The sequence below is a fragment of the Ambystoma mexicanum genome, chromosome 9 (assembly GCF_040938575.1).
Source record: "Ambystoma mexicanum isolate Mex_15411 chromosome 9, UKY_AmexF1_1, whole genome shotgun sequence".
Taxonomy (NCBI): domain Eukaryota; kingdom Metazoa; phylum Chordata; class Amphibia; order Caudata; family Ambystomatidae; genus Ambystoma; species Ambystoma mexicanum.
The window spans coordinates 336106512-336122468 of record NC_090931.1 but is presented as its reverse complement, the minus strand read 5'-3'; the positions used below and the strand labels follow the sequence as shown (position 1 = coordinate 336122468).

Here is a 15957-nt window from a genome sequence, read left to right as displayed (position 1 = left end):
ATATGTCACTACAACAGTGCATGATGGGTTGTCACAATGGAAGAGGTGTTTCCAGAGAGCAGACAGTTCCCCATACAAACTATTGCACTGCTAGATGTATTGATTTCTGAATTCACAACCCTCTGTGGTGGTTGCCAAATGTGCCGCCCCCACCAACAGACAATTTCATTGGGAAATGCCACGGTGGATGTGGCCAAAATGGCCTTTTTTCCTGTCCCAGTAATTTGAGTATGTCCTGACGACACAACACACAATCATCAAGACATACCATATATACAGCATTGCCCGTTGCACAGCTCACCGAGCTGCATGAAGAAAAGGAAATGTGGTCCAAAAGAGGGTATAAACAGTTTGACAGATTTGTTATGATGCCAGGAATGATCTGGCAAAGCAGTAATGCCTTATGTGCTGCTAGCAGTAGCTTTTGACCAACTTCATCCCTTCCAGCTTGAAACACATTGCAGCAGACATACAGGAGGATTGGTTTGTCCCCAATCTTCAGGAGCACCTCACAAACAATCGTACAATGCACCACAGGATAAATGTTCTGGACCCTACGAGGCACTTTGCCATGCACTATTTGGCCAATCTGCGAGCTACAGATAGATTATGCTGACATGGAAGAAATATGCAATGGGTCACGATACTTGATCGTTGTGGTCTGCCCCTTTTCATGGTGGGTTGAGGCAGGTCGGTGGGCACACTCGGATGCCAAATATTCAGCTAAATTCCTTGTGTTAAGTGTTCCTCCGATGGGGCTTGTGCGATGTACTACGGTCTGATAATGGCACACATTTCTTCAATGAGCTCTTTAATGAGATCACAGCACCGGATGTGTTCAAATTAACACCAGGCCAACGGCAGCATATATAGAATACACGGTCTGCTAAAGAGCAGACTTCTCTAAGCTCTAGACCACTATAAGGTCCCAGTTCTTCCTGCAGGAGGAGATGATGGCCCCACAGATCCCCTTGGTTCGCCCACGCTAATCAAAAATTGCAGGGCTGACAACCCCGAGGGGAAAGGGGAAGTGGATAAAATAACAAACCAGGTCCTGTTGCTGCCACTGGATCTCTGAACTGGATTTGACTACTCTCTCAGACCTGCTGACAAATATACAGGATCATTATTGATTTCATAACCCTTCAGAGAATACCCCCATGAAAACCTATTGTACCAGATAGCTTAAATCTTCACTGAATTTATTTTCTCAGCTAAAGGGTTAAAGTCAGACTGACTACTTTTATTTCCACTCAAGATTCAGTGATCCTTTTCTCTGCTCTTGACATATTTTAAAGACTAATCCTTTTTTTTTTAAACTAAATTATTTTGTAAGCAGTCTTGCATCTGCAACAAAATCTTGAGATTTTGGATTCCAAACTGTTACTCTTGATAAATAGTTCACAGAAGCTAAAGGTTCGTTCTACATTAAAGTACTGTGGTGCAACTCTGGGAATTCCTTACTTTAGTCTGTCACTTCTGCGGTCGCAAATTATAGCCACACTCTCCTAACACGCCGTGCTGCTCTTCTTCTAATGTCACGTGTTGCTCTTGAGCTTGTCTGGGAGACTGCAGAAAACCTGAGAACTTCACCCGGCATGCTGTCCCAACAGAATCCACATTGAAGAGCTGTATGTGTGCACACATGCTCTGACATAATGCTGTGTCCCTTAATCTAAAGTTTCGTGAATGTCTGATCTTCGCTCAGGCAGACTACGTGGAAGGCTGGTAGAATGCACACACTGACAGTTAATGAGTGTGACACAGAAAATATATATTGTATGGATCGCTGTCTTTTGCATGCAAAGCTAGTAATTACATCCGCGCTTGGTGTTACATGTTACCAGTTAATGTCAGCAGTTCTATCTGGCAACTACTTCAGGCATTGGTTGCAACCTAGCATATATACATGAAAGTTCCTGCTCCCTGCTTTTTAAAAGAAAATGAATCTGCACTTAGCTTCCAGTTGCTGCTGTAGTTGGTACACCTTCAGTTGTTTTTTCTTCTGCTTGACCTTGTCTTGGATGTCCTTTTCTGTGCAAGTATTTTCTTAGAATATTTCTCTTTGAAAAACTGTAACCTTCTTTACCAAGTCTCTGAATGCAAGGTATATTTTAAACAATTTTTTATTGATTTTCATAAACCACAAACGGTCGTCAAACCAGCAGTATACTTTTTTGGTCTACAACATCTGATGCTTAACATTTAGGCTCTGCTGTTCACCATTAGCCCTCCCCTCCTGCCCCCAACTCGAGCCTACTCCACCTCGCATTCCACTGCTCTTCCGTTTCAAGGCAATCTTGTAACCTGCTCCTCAGCTGAGTCATTCTCAAGGAGTTCGTTCTAGGCGGGTTCATGTAATGTGGCCACCATATGTCTCCAGGCCATCAGTGTTTCAGCCCCCCCTCCTTGCTCGCTTCCTGCCATACTGCTATTTCGGCTTCAGTCCATTTCTGCAGGTCCCTCCACCATACTTCTACTTTGGGTCTGTGGCTTGCCTTCATCCCATGGCAATTCTTCGTTGGGCAAGTATGTATGCCAGATCCTTCAGCTTGCATACATGCTTAAATTGCCGCGTCCTAGGGAACCCCCCACCATACATGCCCATACTGATTTTACATTTATCATAATCCCTTTTTCCATTAACTGATGGGCTATCTCTCCCCAGAACTTCCCTATGTCTGGGCATGCCCAAAACATGTTATTCCTGCATTTACTTTTCCACATTTGCGGCATGTTTGTCGTTCTGCTTTCTCAAATTTAGCTATTCATTGTGGGGTTAAATATGCTCTGAGTTGCATACAGCTGCAGCCTCGCATTTCTGGACACCTTTTTATGGTACCCTTGGACTCTTCCCCATAGACTGTCACTCATGGCCTCCCCCCACCTCTTCCTCCCAGTCTAACCTTAGTTGGGTCACTTTGCCTATCCTGGACATCAAGAGCTCATAAATTCGAGAAATCTCATGCTCCATCTGCCATGTCATACATCATTTCTGTAGCTTGGTCGGGTTGTCCCTCTTGTATTATTTTGGACCATGTCTTATTAATTTGCCATACCATTCTAGCATAGGTGATGTATTGCCCCACTTGTAAACCCGTCTCCTCCACCAGCACCTTGAATTCTTTTATCTTCCCCTCTTGCCATATATCTCCCACTGTTGCAATCCCCACTGATTCCCATCGTCCTCGGATTATTCTCCTCAGTTGTTCATCCCCTGCATTGAATGCCATTAGCAGGGAACATGGGGCTGCATTTTCCATAGCTTGACATGCCTTTCGCCATATCTTCCATCCCAGCTCCAGCATCCCTGGGGACCCTCTCAATTCCGACTTGGGGAGCCATATCATCTCCTTGAGGAAATATGGGCCACACTCCTGACTCAGCAATCTGGACTCTGACGTGGTGTCCTCGGATAGCCATTTGGTCGCATGTTTCGAATTGATTAGCCAGATAATGGGCCTCAAAATTTGGCATTGTTATGCCCCCTCTGTTGTGAATGTTCTCCAGTTTCCACAGGGCTATTCTGTTCTAGTACTGTGCCAGAGGAACCCCCAAATATGCTCTGAAGTTTGGCAAAGAAACATTTTGGTGTCATATATGGATGTTCCCGAAATAATGTAGTAATCTGGGTAGTACGGCCATTTTCAGTAGCGCTCCTCTTTCCATCATAGTCAAGGGTAGTTTAATCCAGAATTTCATGCTATTTTTTTACTTGTTACCACTCTGTTTTATACTTATGTTCCTTCTCCTCTGTGTGCTAAACGTTTACCCCCTAATCCTGAATGTATCAGTTTCCCATGGTATTTGCAAGACTGGCAATTGCTTTCCTGGGACTCCTATGTACCTCCCCAGCAGGAATATACATGATTACTTGGGAGTAACTGCGATGCCCGATAGTACCGCAAATCTCGCCATTATTTCCAGTATGTATTGGAGGTTTTCCTCAGGATATCGTAGGTACAACAGCATATCGTCTGCATATAACAAGATTAGGTGTAGTTCCCCATTTACATGGATCCCAATTGTTCCGTATTGTTGCCTTAAATATATTCCCTGGGGTTCTAGCGCTAGTATGTACAACATTGGCAACCATGGGCATCAATGCCTGGTGACCTAATAAAAGTACTAGGTCACACAACCGCTCTCATTTGGGCCCACCATAGGCACGTAATTATTTCTGTTTCAGGACAATGTATTCAGGTATCCATTACTAGCAAAAGTTGAACACTAATTGCAGTTATCGAATATCCAAGCATTGGTGGTATTTTTGTAGCTAATGTTGGCAGTCAAGTGAACTCCACCTATCAATGCTAGGGTATTCTGTCCATATTCAGTCGATGCAACACTAACCAATTAGCTACATATAGTACCATGTTTAAACCCATTTACACAACTATAAAACTGCTTTATTCCCAGCTGCACTAAATAACCTGCACATCGCTACTTTGACTACTATAGGCCCACACATTATTTTCTTTATGAAACCTCCCCATTTCAATTACTAAGGTCTGGTAATGCCTTTGCTGAGCCATGATATGCCATCTTTCTGGGAAGGCCATGTGCTGTATGACAAACTGGTGATGTGCACATCATATTCGCATGACCTTTTACTGGGTGTAAATGACCTGATTATTGCATGGAGCTGATGGGGTTCCACATACACAAGATGCACGTGTATGACACTAGCTTTGCCCTCTAGGTTAGCCACATTAATTCACCATGGCGAGATCATACCTAGGCCTGCCATAGGTAGGCTCACAATTTGCAATCTTTGAGCAACACAGCTTTACTTTCATTCCGTAGCTAGCTTGTTTAAGTTTGATCAACTTTCACTAACACGATGTCCTTTCACTAACACACAAGCCTCTCTAGCAGTGCCCCAGCATAACCTTGTGAACCAAATAAAAAAGTCTCAACCTGCTCTTGGCAACACATGTAACTTGTGGAACAAATTATGTTGTCAGAGCGTTGGGGAAAAATGTAAGATGATGTAACCTGTGATCGGCTACCACTGTACTGGGCTGGACTGCTTATTGCTGTAACCGGATACAGCCAGCTCATAATGTAACCATTCTCTTAAGCTATAAGTGCCTAGATGCCTCTAGGTTTTGTGCGCTATATAAATTGGTCTGTTCATACCAGTCTTCCATTATGGCGCAACTTGTGTAATGATGAATGGCAATGTTCAACTGCTCTGAGTAAGTGACTGACACAAGCCTTTCTGAACGCAGCAATCCAAGTGCACAGGCTTTGTTAATGTGGTGCATCTGCTGAATTTATTTGCTCATTTGACGTATTGTTTTCATGGGTGGAATGCCTCCATGCTGCTGTGAGGCAATTATAAAAGGCTGTGCATTACAAATGACTTATAAAACACAATTTCAAGTTAGACTTGTCAATCCAAGACTACTTCACCTTTTTGCAAATCTTTATTGCTCCACAGCCAGGCAGTGGGTGAACTTGGAAACCTAAATGTTCTCGGTGTAGAGCATTTTGAGCTTTTACACAAACCCCGGTGGTTCTGCAGTCTCCTCCCCTTCTTTCCCGGGTCCTCTGCAATGCACTGGCCACACTTTGCCACCACTCGGGACATCCTGAACACCCTTTTTACTCACCCTCCAACCCATACCCCTTTGCTGCACTTTGCCCTCCTTCCATGTCGCACCTAATTACTGAGTTTTCTGCTCCCTATAGGTCTTGTCTTAACAGGTTCCCCTTGCTCATCAAGGACATTGGCTCTATTGCCACACACTCGCTGTTGTCTGCAATACACTTACCACTGGATCATCCACCCTCAAGCACTCCCTTGTGACACCCTCCTGAAAACACCTTCAGCAGACCCTACCTGTCCTGCCAACTACCACCCTATTTCTACCCCCTGTCCTTCCTGTGGAAGCTGGCCTTGTCTCAACTCTCACAATCTGGATTCAGAGCACCCAGAGGCACAAACTGCTCTTCTGAACACCTGTGAACTGCTCACATCTTTGGACTGCTGTCCTCATCCTACTTGATCTCTCCTCTGCCTTTGACACAATCAACCATTCCAACCTCCTACAAATGCTCTGCCTCAATGCCTGTAAAACGGATCCTTCTCATTGGGACCCCTGCTCCCTCCCTTCACCCAGGCCTTACTCCATGGGCTCTCCCCCTGCTCCTTGTGAAGCCAGAAACCTTGAGTCATCTTCCTCTCCCTCCTCCCTCACACTCAGCCAAGAAGTCCCACTTTCAGCTCATCTCAAAGGAGTTCTCCCGTTTCTCACCCCCACCCCAAGCCTCAATGTTACCCAAGACCTGATTCTTGTCCATAGTCGACTATTGCAATGGCCTCCTCCTGAATCTACCTTCTTCCACTCTGTGACTGCCCCCCACGCTATCGCATAGCAGTATTTGCAAGACTGTAGCTAAATTGACTGCAATGGTCAAACAACCCAAAGCAAATGCCTCCCCAACATATACACCCTTTGCTTATATGCTTGGGAACTGGCGCTGCAGGGTCCTTTGTAGGGATGTTTCCTTTGCAGGGGACTACCCCCGTCCCTCTCCTAATCCAAAATTGCTGAAAGGAGCAGGGGACATCCCCACTCCTGTTCAATATTTTCCCATTCGTAGGAATGGTACAGGCTTTTCTGGTCTTTTCATACAAATGGATGGTCTTTTTGAATGTTTCCAGGCAGCAAGACCTATCCTTAAGGCCATGTTCTGCATCTCTTCTGTCAAAGTGGCTCACAGTTGCTGCTCGGCTTCAAATCCCTCTGGGCGGTATTCATCTTAAGTACTCTACCTGTAGACCTCTACGTTCCTATGGCACAAACTGTAACCACGGAGGGCAGGAGGTGGATCACTTGCCTCAGCCAACTCCCTATTGAACAGCCCCCCATCCCTCTTTGCCTTGAGTGGGACTTAGTTCAAGAAGCTCCTCAAGACCTTCCCCTTTACCTCCTCCCCACTGCTAATCTCAGTGGCTGTGATTGGTGTCCTGGACCTTTATGTGTACTCGGTGGGGGGGGAGGGGAGTCTGACCTTCCACGCCTATCGCCCCAGCTTCTGTCTACCCTCAGCACTTGCCTCGGCACACCCTCCACACTGGACGTTCGCATTGGTACCTTGCCGTGTAGCACATGCCGTGTAGCACATGCCGTGCTCACCCGCAAGCAGAGACAAGCCACCTGCCCACTTCCGGCATTTGCACGTTCTGAATACTCAAGGCGTAGGTTTTTTTACGCCACTGTTTTAATATTTTAAAATGTTTAAGCGCCGCCTAACAAGCTAACCAATGCATTCCCTGCACTGCATTTTGCTGCTGAAAGCAATAGGTAGTGGTGTAATGGCATGCATTATTGTTGCATATCATTTGACAAAACCCCACTGCAGTGCTAGTTGCGGAGGTGACTGAGACCGTCTGTACGTACTGCTGTCCTATTCTGGCCAAGCTGTAAAACCTGATGGTCATGGCCAGCCTGCATTGGGCACTGTATAGAATGTTGCTGCTTATGTTGGGTGCAATTTTCTTCGGTTCATGTGTTGGCATAAATGAGTCCCTTTGTAGCACTGCAGCAGTGCCACACAATTGAACATGGCTGATTGGGGGAGGTTCCTGTTCCAACTGTTTGAACAAAAAATTAACAGAGCACTACTTTCCAGATCACCTCCAAAGGGATGACTTGGATGTGCCAGGGATAGCAGATTTGGATTGTCCAGGTTTGTACCAGCAAGACGCTTATAAATAGTGCTACTGTAATTCAAATGATGAAACCTACTGTTCAACTGCTGTGTGATTAGTATATGAACTGAAAGGCTATTCTGAGCAGAACTGCCTGCCTGTGCTTCATTAGTACCATGATGGGCGCATCATGTTCTGTTTCCTTTTTACAGATGACAATCGTGATTGGGGATTTGGCTTGTAGTCAACGCATCTCTTGTTCGGTGAGCTGCTGGCAAAACTATTTTGTGCTGGATAGTAACATATATAAATATATATGACGCAAAGTTTGGTATTGTATAAAGTTTTATATTCTGCTGGACTGCACCGCCTCCTGGCACTCTGCTTCTTGCACTGAGTGGTATCTGCACCCACTAGCCTTCCACTGGTGGTGTGTTCATTAATCTGTGCTATAATAACTCATTATCTGGCATCGTTGGTTTTCAGACAGTGTTTGTTAAATCCTGGTATTTCTACTGAGACATGTCACTACTCAATATGCAATTGCCTGTCTTCTGTGCTTTTGATCTGATTACAATTGGCTGGTTTCAGTGCATGAGTTCCGTTTTGATACTTTGTGTATTCACTGTGGTTTTCATTCTTCCGTTAGTATGAGCGGACGCCTGTCTATTCAATATGCATTTAGATGCAGATGCCACAACTGCATTAGTTGCTCCAGGAATAGTTTTACTACTTATCTGGTGAACATGCTATGCCTGCAGCAGTGTGCACCTAATGTACTATGCCAGCAATACCTGTTTTCAACTAGAAATATATCGGTTACCTAATCAAAAGCTTTGGGTCAGTTGCTGTTTTCACACTTCGGTGTAGCCTGCTTTTTGCCAGAACATAGGACTCAATCTGCAGGCATACACAATGGCCCCTCAACGGGTCTGTCAATCCATGGCCTTCAAATGGATGGCTCCCACACAGACACAGCATTTACTCCCAACTAATCTGGGGCTGCTGCATTAAAAGATTAGGGAAGATTGTTTGGCAGATATTGCCTACTGAACAAACTGTGTTCCTCCCATAATGGTAAATGCAATGCTATGCAACCTACTGTTGACTGCTAATTTCCTGCAGTGGTTATGGTTATTGTAATCTCCTTCCCTGCTAGGTACTATTTTACCTTGCTTGTTCAGGCTGTGCCATTTCGATAGTTTCTAAATCAGGTTGTGATGGCGCAGCTACACCTCTCTTGTAACGTGAGTAATTTTTTTCATTCTTTGCAGGGGCTGGATGAAACAATTCAGGTAATTGGATTTTGAGTACTTTCCTGTGAATATACCCTTTTCAGCCATATTCGTTTGTTATGCAAGCTTGTGGTCATTACCAAGGCTACTTGGAAGTTAACATTTGTAGTCTGCTGTGGACATGACCATAATATAAACCTACAGCAAATATTCGCCTACGCAAGTGGTATATATCTGCTGTCGGACACTTCAAATTGACATGCTCTGTATATTTAAGGCGCTTATACAACAAGACAGTGTTTCAAAGCGCCGGAAGGGGAAAAAGGAGAAAAATGATGGAACAGCTGTCATACTAAGCCTTGTGATGTGCAATGAAAAGGAAGGGTTGAGTAGGGTAATTTCCATTGGAGTGCCCTATAGGAGGAAGTGGTACCTTGTAGGTGGAGACATCCCAGGGGAAGAGGGAGATTTACTGCCCCACAGGCAGGGGACACAGTAGGACAACACCTGGGTATGGGCCGTGCAGGGGGGTGGCAGTTGGGCAGATGCCAGGACCCTATTTGACTCGAGTGGCTAGGCTGATTATCTGTGATTGGGGTGGGGGGGGGGGTGGTTAGCAGGGGGAGGAGAAGTCTTGAGTGGTTTGTGAAACTTGATGTGGGCCAGGTCAAGACAGAAAGGGGAGACTTCCTAGACGGGAGCAGCTGCGTAGAGGATCTGCCACCATCTCTCTGCTTGGAGAAGCATCTGATCTTCAGAGTTGAGTTGGAGCCAGGATTGAAGGGATCTGGAAGGAGTATTTAGTAAGTTGCAAATAGTGTGGACCCAGGCCCCAGACAGCCTTGTGGATGATGCAAATGGTCTTGAATTTGATCCTTGCAACAACTGGGAGCCAGTAGAGAGATTTGAGCTGGAGATGCAGTCACCTGGTTTGAGGCCAAGTAGTGCAGCCTTATTCTGGATTTGTTTAAGAGGGAGGAAAGATGCTGTTATAATCTAGCCTGACGAGGACAATAACTTGGAGATTGTGCTTCTGGGGGTAATGTGAGGAAAGGAAGAATGCTGTGGAGTTGCAAGTGGGGCCTTGTGACAAATGAGGAGAGTTGGTTTCTGGCCTCATTGGAAGGAGGCAGCGAGCCCATAGAAGGTGCAGGAGGGACTGGGAGCAGGTGTTACAATAGGATCGGTTTTACTTGTCTGAAGACCGAGATCATGGGTGCACCAAGACTGTGAAAAGCCGATGGGCAGTCAGTGACAAGGGGTCATTGGAAATGAGGAGGGCTGAGATCGGGGTGAGGTGTGCTAGGTAGAGGTTGACAAGGCGAGATGATGGAGCCTTGGGGAGGGAACTCAGAGCACCTGGGAAGGGCAGTCGGGGAGGAGGTTAACCAATCCAGTGCCCAGTCTTAGATTATTGGAGCTGCTTCATGAGGATATAATGGTTGGCCTTGTAAAAGGTGTAAATTAGGTCAATAAGTGCTAACAGCAGGAGCGGATTTGCGAAATGCTTCACTTGTGGTCCGAGCAGTTTCCGTGCCTCTGGATGCTCCAGATTGATGGTCATAAACAACCAGTAAGCTCAGTGTGTTGTCAGTTTGGGACAACCAACTTATCCAGGGGTTTCCCGTATGATGGTTTTGTGGAGGGTGGTAGTTGGCCAGACACGGGTCGGCAGAAGGTTTTTGGGGTGCACAAGGAGTGCTTGAGGGAAGAAGGGAAAGGGCCAGGTGCCAGTGGTTGCAAGAGCAAGTGAGCTGGCCCCTTGTTCCTCCAGCAGCATTAAGGGCACCCGTTTGGATGAGGCCTTTATTGAGCAGACTGCTCTAGAGATCATCCATTGTGATACATGCAGAGGGTGGGGTGAAATATATTCCAGGATAGGAAAAGCAATGGGGGCAAGGAGGAAGAGGTCATAATAGAGGTTTGGAAATGGGTGGCCATTGCAGTAGAGGGTGTCTGAGAAGGAAGAGGTGAGAGGACCGCAGATGGATTGTATTTTGAATCGGCTGTGTTGGGAGGCTCCAGAGATACAGGCTTGGATGTGAGCCATCTTGGGAGTGGATATACTGTATTGCAGTAGGCAACAGGCCACATTGTCGGGGGATGAGCCTGAGGTCTGCCACTTTTAGCAACTTTGCACTTGTATTGGTTGTACCAGCTCTTATGCTTGGAGGCCGATTTCAGGCGTATCATGACCGGTGTTAGGAAAGATTTCGTAATTGTAGGTAATTTTCCTTCCATGTGGCAACCCCTAAACTTTTTGCTGTTGTTTTTCACCTTGTTCTTGACTTTGCCAGAGAAGTGCAGCCTTCTGCCACTCCTCTGGGCTTTCGCTCCTTTCTTACGGGGAAACTGACATGCCCTTAAGACAGTCAGTACCGGGGAACGCTGTTTCCCGTAGTTTCTTTTATCATGTTGCGGCTTTTGTGCAACATGACACAAGAGGGCACTGTAAGCTAAGTTACAGCTCTCTTGGGTCTCTAGCCTTCTACAGGCCCTAGATACTCGTTTAGGATTGTATCTGATCGGTGCAAGTGATTCAGGGACGGGAATGGTGGCAGCGATCGTTTCTTGTGTTTTGAGCTCCTTTTGGCGTTCTAAGCGCGTTTCTCGCGCTTAACCCAAAATGGTGGCCTGGCTCCCAAAATGGCCAGACCACGAGGCTCCTTTGTCCTGTCCGCTGACCGTCTTGCTCCCTTCACCTTCCCCAGGTCGAGCCAACCCGGGGCCTTCCTTATTTGGGCATGTAGTTTCCCGCGAAACACGGATGCTTTCGCGGGCTTCTACATGTCTTGTGTGTGCCTCCAGGATGTGGGCTGGGATGTCTGGTCCCAACACACATCCTGGGTGCCAGAGAGTCTAGGGTGGTGTGAATGCCTGGGACCACCGTGGTCTGTGATTGGTTCACGAATGGTGTGAGTGTTGATGAGCGGATCTCCCATTGGGTCCCCCTCCGTTTTGGCGCGAAGGGAACCGTGGATAAGAGGGGGCTGGAAACACCACTACCATGTCGATCTCCTGAGTTCTCACGAAGGAATACAGGAGCCAAGTATCCTGCAACCAAGAGGCTGGACCGAGGAATCGCTGGTGACCCGCTGAAGGACTTCTCCTCTGCACTGCTGTCGCCTTGTGAAACCCTTTTCGCCTTTGATCGAACCAGAAGGCCTGTACTGGTACTTCGACCCTTGGAATAGCGGGAACAGCTATTCTCGACATCTTCACCATCTCCTGCCAGTAAGCCTTCGGCAGCGTCTCTGGGCCATCCAGCTGACTGACCAGCTTACACGGGAGTCTTGCTCTGTAACCGCCGCCAGGTTGTGTAGTATTTCGAGCCCTTGTCACTCTCACACGCTTCGTACACTTGGCGTTCTCAGGTCTGAAGTGAGTAGTGTACATTTGGCTCAGATACACACGGCCGCTCCGTTGCCCTGCTGTGGTAACAAACTGTGCGGGTTTCTTCAATTGGGACGTCTTTTTACTCAACACGACGACGCGTTCCCTGCTCTTCTGAACCTGCCAGCTGCTGAAACTGACGCGGAGAAGCCTGGGTCTGCTTGCATCGGGGACCGGTGAGTAGCATAGCTAGGATCTGGTCGCCCACCTGCAGGAGCCCATTGCTTTTCCCCGCTGTGTCAAACAGCACCCTTTTCCGTACTCGCGCTCTGCTTCTGCCCACTGTGGAGGCTGCGCTTGAGTCGCGGAACTTGTTCTTCTTCTTTTGTGCACTAAACTGAACTGCCTGATTTCCCTCGAAGAGCTTCTTCTTTTGCCCGTTGGCATCAGCGCGTGCAAGTACTTTTGAGCACAAGGCTCCACTCTTCGCAGGGCTCGGACTTCCATCTAGTTAGGTGCCTCTGAAGGCGAACTGGGTCTAAGCATTATTGCGCACTGCCTGTTTTCCCTCCCTTTTAGGTGGACTACACATTTCGTGCATATAACGCTTGAGACTTGTTGTATTTGTGTATATATTGTGTTGATATGGTATGTGTTGGTTTACTATTGTTATATTGTGATTTTCTCGCTACGGTGATTGTTTTAAAGGCCTTGAAATGTGTATATATTTTTAATATAACAACTGTTTGGAGTAGTTTGTTAGCGCTCTTGCTTTGTGTGCTCACAGCGGGCTTTCAGTCACCCTCACCCCTCTTGAGACCTAGTCTTGACCGCCGCGATCGCTACCTTGATTGGTCTGGCTTGTCCAGAGGTTACCCTGTTCCAAGTAATTAGGTTGGCCTTCTGAACTTCTGCGCCACCAGGACAGAGTTCAGAAATCCGTCTTAACAACCGGGGCAAGTGTTATTGAAAGCAAGTTGGAGATTGGCACCGTGTCATGACTTGGAGGGATGAAGGTGGAGGCAAATGCAGCAGCTGACACCTGTTTCATCAGACAGAGGTGAAAAGCTGGTATAGAAACGCTATAATACCATTTTCTTGTTTTTAGTCTGTGGTGCAACTGCCATGTATCCCTTTTGGTTGAATATCATGTGGGTGCCTGAAAACGTTTGACCTTCTGCAACCTACATTTGAAGGAGCCTCTTATGTAAGGCTTTTGTCCATCTTTAAGTTGTGGTCATTTCAAAGAGGGCTTGTTTGGCTCTAAAACCTATAGCCCTTAACGCTATGACCAAAAAATGACACCCTCTACAGGATACCGGGGACACACGTGTAATTCGGTCTATTCCAGAGGGGACAACAATTGGGGTTACTCCTATAAAACTTGAGCATGGGTATTGACATGGTGTTAGGAAAGATTTCGTAATTGTAGGGAATTTTCCTTCCATGTGGCAACCCCTAAACTTTTTGCTATTGTTTTTAACCTTGTTCTTGACTTTGCCAGAGAAGTACAGCCTTCTGCCGCACTTCTCTGGGCTTTCGCTCCTTTCTTACGGGGAAACTGACATGCCCTTAAGACAGTCAGTACCGGGGAACGTGGTTTCCCGTAGTTTCTTTTATCGTGTCGCAGCTTTAGTGCAACACGACACAAGAGGGCACTGTAAGCTAAGTTACAGCTCTCTTGGGTTTCTAGCCTTCTACAGGCCCTAGATACTCTTTTAGGATGGTATTTGATCGGTGCAAGTCATTCAGGGACTGGAATGGTGGCAGCGATCGTTTTGTTTATTTTGAGCTCCTTTTGGCGTTCTGAGCACGTTTTTGCACTGAACCCAAAATGGTGGCCTGGCTCCCAAAATGGCCAGGCCGCGAGGCTCCTTTGTCCTGTCCACTGTCCGTCTTGCTCCCTTCACCTTCTCCAGGTCCGGCGACCCGGGGCCTTCCTTATTTGGGCATGTACTTTCCCGCGAAACGTGGTTGCTTTCGCGGGCTTCTACATGTCGTTTGCGTGCCTCCAGGGTGTGGGCTGGGATGTCTGGTCCCAATACACATCCTGGGTGCCAGAGAGTCTAGGGTGGTGTGAATGCCTGGGACCACCGTGGTCCGTGATTGGTCCACGTATGGTATGTGTTTTGATGAGCGGATCTCCCATTGGCTCCCCTCCGTTTTGGCGCGAAGGGAACCGTGGATAAGAGGGGGCTGGAAACACCACTACCATGTCGATCTCCTGAGTTCTCACGAACGAAGGAATACAGGAGCCAAGTATCCTGCAACTACGAGGCTGGACCGAGGAATCGCTGGTGACCCGCTGAAGGAATCCTCCTTTGCACTGCTGTCGTCCGGAGAGCCCCTGTCCTCCTTTGATCGAACCAGAAGGCCTGTACTGGTGCTTCGACCTTTGGAATAGCAGGAACAGCTATTCCCGGCATCTTCAACCATCTCCTGCCAAGTAAGCCTTCGGAAGCGTCTCTGGGCCATCCAGTTGACTGACCAGCTTACAAAGGAGTTTGGCTCTGCAACCGCCGCCAGGTTGTGTTGTATTGCGAGTCCTTGTCCCTCTCCCACGCTTCGTACGCTTGGCGTCCCCAGGTCTGAAGGGAGGAGGGTTCATTTGGCTCGAATACACACGGCCGCTCCGTTGTCCTGTGCGGCAACAAAACTGTGCCGGTTTCGTCGATTGGGACGTCTTTTTGCTCTACACGACTACAAAGCGTTCCCTGCTCTTCTGAACCTGCCAGCTGCTGAAACTATCGGGGAGAAGCCTGGGTCTGCTTGCTTCGGGGACCGGTGAGTAGTATATCTAGGATCTGGTCGCCCTCCTGCAGTATCCCATTGCTTTTCCCTGCTGTGTAAAAACAGCACCCTTTTGCCGCGCTCGCGCTCTGCCCGCTGTGGAGGCTGCGCTTGAGTTGCGGAACCTGTTCTTCTTCTGCTGTGCACTAACGTGAACCGCCTGACTTCCTCCAAAGAGCTTCCCCTTGTGCCCGTCGGCACCGGCGTGGCAGGTACTTTGAGCACAAGGCTCCACTCTTCGTAGGGCTCGGACTTCCATCTAGTTAGGTGCCTCTGAAGGCGAACTGAGTCTAAAGCGTTATCGCACTGCCTGTTTTCCTTCCCTGGCAGGTGGACTACATATTTCGTGCTTTAAACGCTTGCGACTGTGTATTTGTATATATATTGTGTTGATATGGTATGTGTTGGTTTAATATTGTGATATTGTGATTTTCTCGCTACGGTCATTATTTTAAAGGCCTTAAAATAAATGTGTATCTATTTTTGATATAACAACTGTTTGGAGTAGTTTGTTAGCGCTCTTGCTTTGTGTGCTCACTGCGGGCTTTCAGTCACCCTCACCCCTCTTGAGACCTAGTCTTGACCGCCGCGATCGCTACCTTGATTGGTCTGGCTTGTCCAGAGGTTACCCTGTTCCAAGTAATTAGGTTGGCCTTCTGAACTTCTGCGCCACCAGGACAGAGTTCAGAAATCCGTCTTAACACATGGCTAGTACAACTCATGCCTTGAGTTTCCTTGTTGCTAGCTAGCCTTTGTAAAAGGGAAGAGGCAATGCATATCTTGTAATTTTTGTTCAGATGTTTTGGGCCGAAGGTGTAGTAATCTTGTACAAGGGAGTCATTTTTGTATTTGTGCTTTGCCATTATGCAAGTTACTTTCTGGTATAGGCTTTTCCAGTAATCAATGGTTCTTGTTTCACGGATGCTAAATTGATTT

The 15957-nt window shown here is 47.2% G+C and overlaps 1 long non-coding RNA gene and 2 other non-coding genes across 3 annotated transcripts; all 3 read left to right on the top strand.

The window, feature by feature from the left end:
- The first annotated feature begins 380 nt into the window (after positions 1-380).
- On the top strand, positions 381-9459 carry LOC138488038 (uncharacterized). The gene is made up of 3 exons (XR_011274585.1): positions 381-7701; positions 7876-7926; positions 8938-9459. It is a non-coding gene; the product is annotated as an uncharacterized lncRNA (long non-coding RNA).
- LOC138490616 (small nucleolar RNA SNORD5) lies at positions 7741-7812 on the top strand. Its single transcript, XR_011275554.1, has one exon. It is a non-coding gene; the product is annotated as a small nucleolar RNA SNORD5 (small nucleolar RNA).
- LOC138490597 (small nucleolar RNA SNORA8) lies at positions 8053-8189 on the top strand. Its single transcript, XR_011275538.1, has one exon. It is a non-coding gene; the product is annotated as a small nucleolar RNA SNORA8 (small nucleolar RNA).
- Positions 9460-15957: the final 6498 nt, after the last annotated feature.